Source organism: Sturnus vulgaris, chromosome 1, assembly GCF_052056855.1.
Source record: "Sturnus vulgaris isolate bStuVul1 chromosome 1, bStuVul1.hap1, whole genome shotgun sequence".
Classification (NCBI taxonomy): Eukaryota; Metazoa; Chordata; class Aves; order Passeriformes; family Sturnidae; genus Sturnus; species Sturnus vulgaris.
The window spans coordinates 123191522-123197661 of NC_142243.1; positions in this window are offsets into that span (position 1 = coordinate 123191522).

A 6140-nucleotide genomic window follows, 5' to 3' on the forward strand; every position below is an offset into this window, starting at 1 on the left:
TATTGAAGAAGTTTGGTCATAGTTCAATTTAGCAAACTAACTAACCTCATAGCAAACTAACATTTATGGTTCTCACAAGCTCATGTGAGTTTCTAAAGACTGTTCTCCATTCTTCAATAAAAAAATAGTAGTTTTAGCTACGTTTTAACTTGTGTTAGTAGAAAAATACATGCCACCAGACAAGATGAATTTTCTGGGATTTTGTTTGTATAATTTCTTTGCTTTTTTAAATGCAAACGGGATGGCATTTAGCCACCCAGAATATGTAGCTGAGTGTCAGCTAACATCATGACAATCTGATTGCCTCCAGGTAGAGGCAAAGGGGCATTGGCCAGATGGATTGAAATGCAGTGAAATGTGCCCTGAGTTCCACATGGTTCCATTTTCTTCCAGTGAATCAAGCTCTTTGAATTCCTCTCCTTCAAGGGTGCTAAGGGCATTTTTGCTGCACTTTTTTTGTTCTCTTAATGGTCTGTCCTCAGTGCGTGGCTTTCCACACAAAGGACTTCCTTTTGCTTATAGGCTGGAGTGCTCTGTTTTCATTGTAGCTCTCCTTGGTGGAGTGTTGGAATGGCCTCAGATGTGTCTTCACAGGTGGAGAAAATTGTGTATGTGTTGGGAAGTGAAGGGAGTTTGCACACAGGCGTTTCTGTGCTGCTGTTTGTGCTGTGTATGTGGACAATCCTGTACCTCTCTACTGCTTTCTGTTTGAAGGAGTGGAACTAGGTGGGCATCTCTGCTCCAGGCTGCTCTTTCTTGGCTGCTTGGTCATGCATTTCCAAAGGACTCACAGCACTGCAGCTGGGCCACCTCAACACTTTGAGCTGAAGCCCTCAAAGTGATTGCAAGATCAGTTTGGGAAACAGAGATCCTTGTTGACACCCTTGGATGCACCCCAAATCCTTTGTGCTCTCATAGTTCCCATGCCCTGTTGACAGCCCTTTGACACTTCTGCAATCATCTGATACTGATGTCCCAGGAAGGCGTCCTGCTGCTGTCCTAAGATGAACTGTCCTGTCTCAGGTATGAGAATAACCTCAGGTCCACAAGTAAATGGTGCAGTTCTTATCCTCAAAATGATACAATTTAGTCTTCCTTGTTTTGCTGCCAAGCAAGTATCTGGCTATGGACAGGGCTGTTATAGAGCATTTAAAAATGCTTTCTGCAAACCCTCTCTTTGATGCTGATGTGCTGAAACACTCCAGAAAGTGTTTCTCTCAGTCCCAGAACTTGACTTACAGACAATATTTACTGCAATCCAGTTTTGACCTACAGAGCTTTCAAATCTGCCCTTTGCTTTGTACATTCTGTACACAGAGGTACCAATTTCCTCTTTCATGAGAGAGAGAAAAGTTATTCATATGGTGATAGATCTCGTAACTTCACAGAATGAGAAAATCATTTTATTGCTGGCAATGGAAAGCAATATTTATGTCACAGAGAGGAGGTACACTCTCCAATATATTATACAGGATTCTAAATTTATTATACACATTCAATTTTTCCATTCAAGAAGATTCCTTTTTGATAAGATTTAAGGTTTCTATGGTGAAATATTTGAAAATTGAGAGTTTTTTTATTGCTTGTACTGCCTTGAAGTTGAAATTGATCATGTAATAAAATATACCTGTTCTTTACATACCATTATGCAGCTTTATTCTCTACAGAATTTTGAGTGACTATTCTACTGGCATGTTTCAGAGGAACAAGATTTAGTTAGGGCTAACTTATAGGAGACAGGTAGAGTAAGCAGATAGATAAAAAGTAGACGCTTAAGTATCTTTTTTGTGTGAGGGTTAGAAAATTGGTTTTTGTGCTGTAGCCCAGTGCCAACCCAAAACAAATAACAGGGTTTGACCCTTTTGGAAAGTGATTGTGTATTTCCAGTGATGGCAGGCAGCACCACTCTTTGATTTATAGCAGAACAACTTCCATTTAATATTGACCATATGGCAATTTTCACCACCTGCATTGTGCAGGACCTGTGTCAGTGGCACACAAAGCAGTGAACCTTATTCCCAGGAAACGTGACTAAGACAGAGGATGCTGCATTGCAGCATATTGATTGATAGCACAAACCAGTCATAATTAGATATCTCTTAATCCTTTATAAACATGAGGCTTTTGAAGCTCATTGCATTATTTTGACACTATTGAATTATCAAGTGTGCCAACTTGTTTTCAAATTGTAGATTTGAAACAGATGACTACAAAAAGGTGTCATAGAACTAGTTTATTTAATATCTCACAGTCCTATTTTACACATAGTTTGTATTAATAGATAGTTTTAATGCAAGAAATGGGGAGGGAGGGATATTATTGGGAGTACTTGACTCTAGCTTTCATCTTCATAGAATCATAGAATGATTTGGGTTGGAAGGGACCTTAAAAATCATTTAGTTCCAATCCCCCTACCATGGGCAGAGACACCTTTCACTAGACCAGGTTGCTCAGAGCCCCATCCAACCTAGACTTGAACATTTCCAGGGATTGGGCGTCACAGCTTCTGTGGGCAACCTGTTCCAGTGCCTCAGCACCCTCACAGTGAAGAATTTCTTCCTATATCTAATCTAAACCTACAGTCTTTCAGTTTGAATCCATTTCTCCTTCTCTTGTCACTACATGTTCATGTAAATAGTCCCTCTTCATCTTTCTTGTAGGCTCCCTGCAGGTACTGGAAGGATGAGAATGAAATTTTCACAATGAAATTTTTCTTCCCAGCAGTCTATTTTTATTTTTACAGTTCTAATTGTTGCACTGCATATTAGAACAAAACTGGAAGCAGGAACCCTTAACCTATATTTGGAGAAGAAATTTGGAATTTTTTTTTCACTAATAGAAATATCCATTACTGGAATTCTCTGATGCCAGTGACTTGGCTGATATGCAGGACTGTAGGAGGGTGTTGTTGGTGCAAGTGAAGTGAACTCGACTTGGTACCTCACTGTACCCACTTTATTTATACACTGGTTATTTGTGGCTAGTTGGAAAGGGAACTTCTTTGGTCTGTCTAGTGACAGTGCCACCAGACATGCCAAACATCATTATGTAGGGCATGCTGCTCAAGATATTTGTTCCCATTTGGCAACTTGTTTTGCCAAAGATGAGTGTAGAGCTCTACCCTTCAGTTGGCTGATGCTGGATGATTTATTGAATACCTAAAGCTTTGTGAGCTAGACATGATAATTTCACTGAGGCTGGATATCATCTGGCTCTGTAGCTGGACTGCCTAATGGTCAGTGCCTCCTCCAGCCATCAGGGCCTCTTCTGTTCATACTGGGTCTACAGCAGCTACTGCTGAGAAACTTCCCCTTTTTCCTTGTGACAGGGCTTGTGATGACCTGAAAATGACCACTTTCTTTTGTCAATCACTTTCAGCCAGATTATTTCCCAAAGCTCAGAAGTACTAAGCCTAAAGACTAAAACTATATCTTGGGTCAAAGATGGAGCTGAGGTTTACAGAAACCCACAGATGAAATGCAAATAGCAGTAGATCCAGGACACAATATGATTGTACTATAGGCATATGGACGTGGGGTTAGAGAGTGGGAGGGAGAAATGGTGATTCACTATAAACAAACAATGCATATAAATAAACAGTAAAACCACGTGTGGAAAAACATGATCAGTAGGCATTATCTACCATTACAACCTCTCACCTGGTCCCAGATCCTTTTGCAATCAATTATGAACTATTGACTTTATTAGGAGTTGTCTCAGGTGCTTTCTGATACCATAATTGCTTTTATAATGGAAAACGAAATTAAGTGATAAGGGAGAGAGTGAGCTCAGACACTTTACTGTACTGTGGTGAGAATGAATTACTGTGATGATAGAGTAAAAGTAAGTTCTGGGAAAGACAAGAGTAGTAATTTTTGCAGTCAAGGAGAAGAAAAATAACCTGATAGAAAAAAATTTATTATGTCAAACTCCTTCTGCCTCAATATTGCTAATAAAGATTGGCTGGGAACCTCTTAGCTCTCAGTGACATTCACTCTGTCCTTTCAGACATTAAGTTGTTTGCAGGTCCTGCACACCAAGTTTTCTATGAATGTATGGTCAAGGAGTCAGCATTTGGGTTTAGTGTCCTTCATGATGAGTCTTACCAAAGAATGTCTCTGCCATCTGTCACAGAGGGAACACACTTGTTACTGCTTACCAATCCCTCATGTGAGGAACATCTCCCTGGCCTCCTGCTCCATAAGTCTCCAGAACACTTACCTGTCTAACTTCAACAAATTAATCTTCCTGATGGTGTTTTTTTGTTCTTTGGGGTTTTTTTTTCTTTTTTCTCTGTTTTTTTTTTTTTAAACAAGATGAGGTACTTTTTTTAGACACACTCCATGGTTTCCATACTCATTTTGGCCACATGAAATCACTATGATGTTCTGTATTATTATCTGCAGTTGTAAAAATTGAGTAAATTTATAAGAATGGACCACTTTCATTAAAAGTATCTCGGTCCTTTCATAGACTTGTCAATATCCTTAGGCCCTAAATATATGGCTTGTAAATGTGAATGTTTAAAGTGTTACTTATGTTTTGCTCCATATTAATATATGTGATAACAGACTTCTAAAAAGTTCTGCCCTCATTTTGGGAGGTTGGATTATATGTGCATTTCTTGAGTCTTTACATAAAAAAATAAGAGCTATGTTTGGTAGAAGTCGCTGTAGCTACAGCAGATTTATAACTGGCAAGCCCTTTACTTTTATAGGTTTATAGGTTTCTCAATCTGATTTGTCAGGAAGGAAAAAATGCTTCCGTTGCTAATGATGGTAATACTGAATATAATGTTTCTTTAGAAGAATTCCAATGGGAATTCATTGTTCTTGCCTGACACATGCTTTTTCAGAAATAAATATTTTATTTTTGGAAAAAGAATTTTAAGTTCTACCCAAGTATGCCAAATATGTCTATATAAATGTAACATATACTTACTTCCTCTATATTAAACATCAGTGTTTACTGTCAACCAAAACAAACAGGACTGCAATAAAAGTGAACAAATAGAGGAACTTGGTTTTTATTTCTATTTTTTTGCCATCCAATCAAGTAGGGCCAGTTTTTACTGCTTTTGATGAAAACAGAGTACAAAGAGAACTTCACTGATTAACAAAGTACAGTTCTAAGACTGAAATGATGAGAAACTTCAAACTAGGGGCTATAGACCAACATCAGTAAAACTTTAAGAGCTTTGATACTGATTTCCAGCAGTGGGATTTCACACCTTTTGCTTTCAGATTACATTAGTGGTCTGGGACTAAATTAAAAGGGAGAGACTTCTCTTAGATGCCAGGAGAGTTGATCATCCCTCAAACTTAATAATTGTGCTGTGGCAATTAAAATGATAACAACAGCATTCTGGTGTCTCTTTTTAGCAGATTAAGAATTCTGGTTCTTCTTTATTTAAAAACAGCTTTAAATGTTTTTGAACATCTGAAGTCAGATAGGTTGCATATTTCCCTGAACATTTACAGACTTCCCAAAATTGTTTGACCCTTTATCCAGAAAGGAAGAGAGGAGTTACTTTACCTACTGCCAGTGAGCTGAGTAACCTAGCCCTCTCAGTTGTAAAGCTGCCCAGTGCATTGGAAGATTAACTAAAAGGGTCTCTGGAAAATTGCCAGGTTGTTTCTTTCAACTAATGCCATCTATTTTTAATAAATGTTGGTATGGCACTATCTTCTATACAATTAACCAGCAGGTTAATTGTCCTTCCCTCATGTGATGCAGTCCCTGATCCCTTTCAGCCACCAGTTTGCTATTACTAGAGGAGGTTGTAAATAAGAACTTTCCTGAGTCTCTTGATAAGAGGGATGTTGTGTTTTACATGAAAAGGGCTTCCCCATACTTTATGAGTTGTGATAGTAGAATAGGAATTCACTGTTGCCAAAATTAATTCCTAATATGCTGTCTATGGTGGAAAGAATGTAAAAAATAAGGCAAAGAGGAAATCACTTGAGTTATTTCCTCTCTCCATAAAGCATGCATTATGATTCTATTCACTGTCACACCTTTGGGTCCACATCCATTTCTCTGACCTGTAATTCTGTATGCAAGCTTTTGGGTTTTCCCAGCTACTCTTCTTTATTAGTTTGCCAAGTACCATTTAATGTCCCTGTTCAAGGAGATACTTT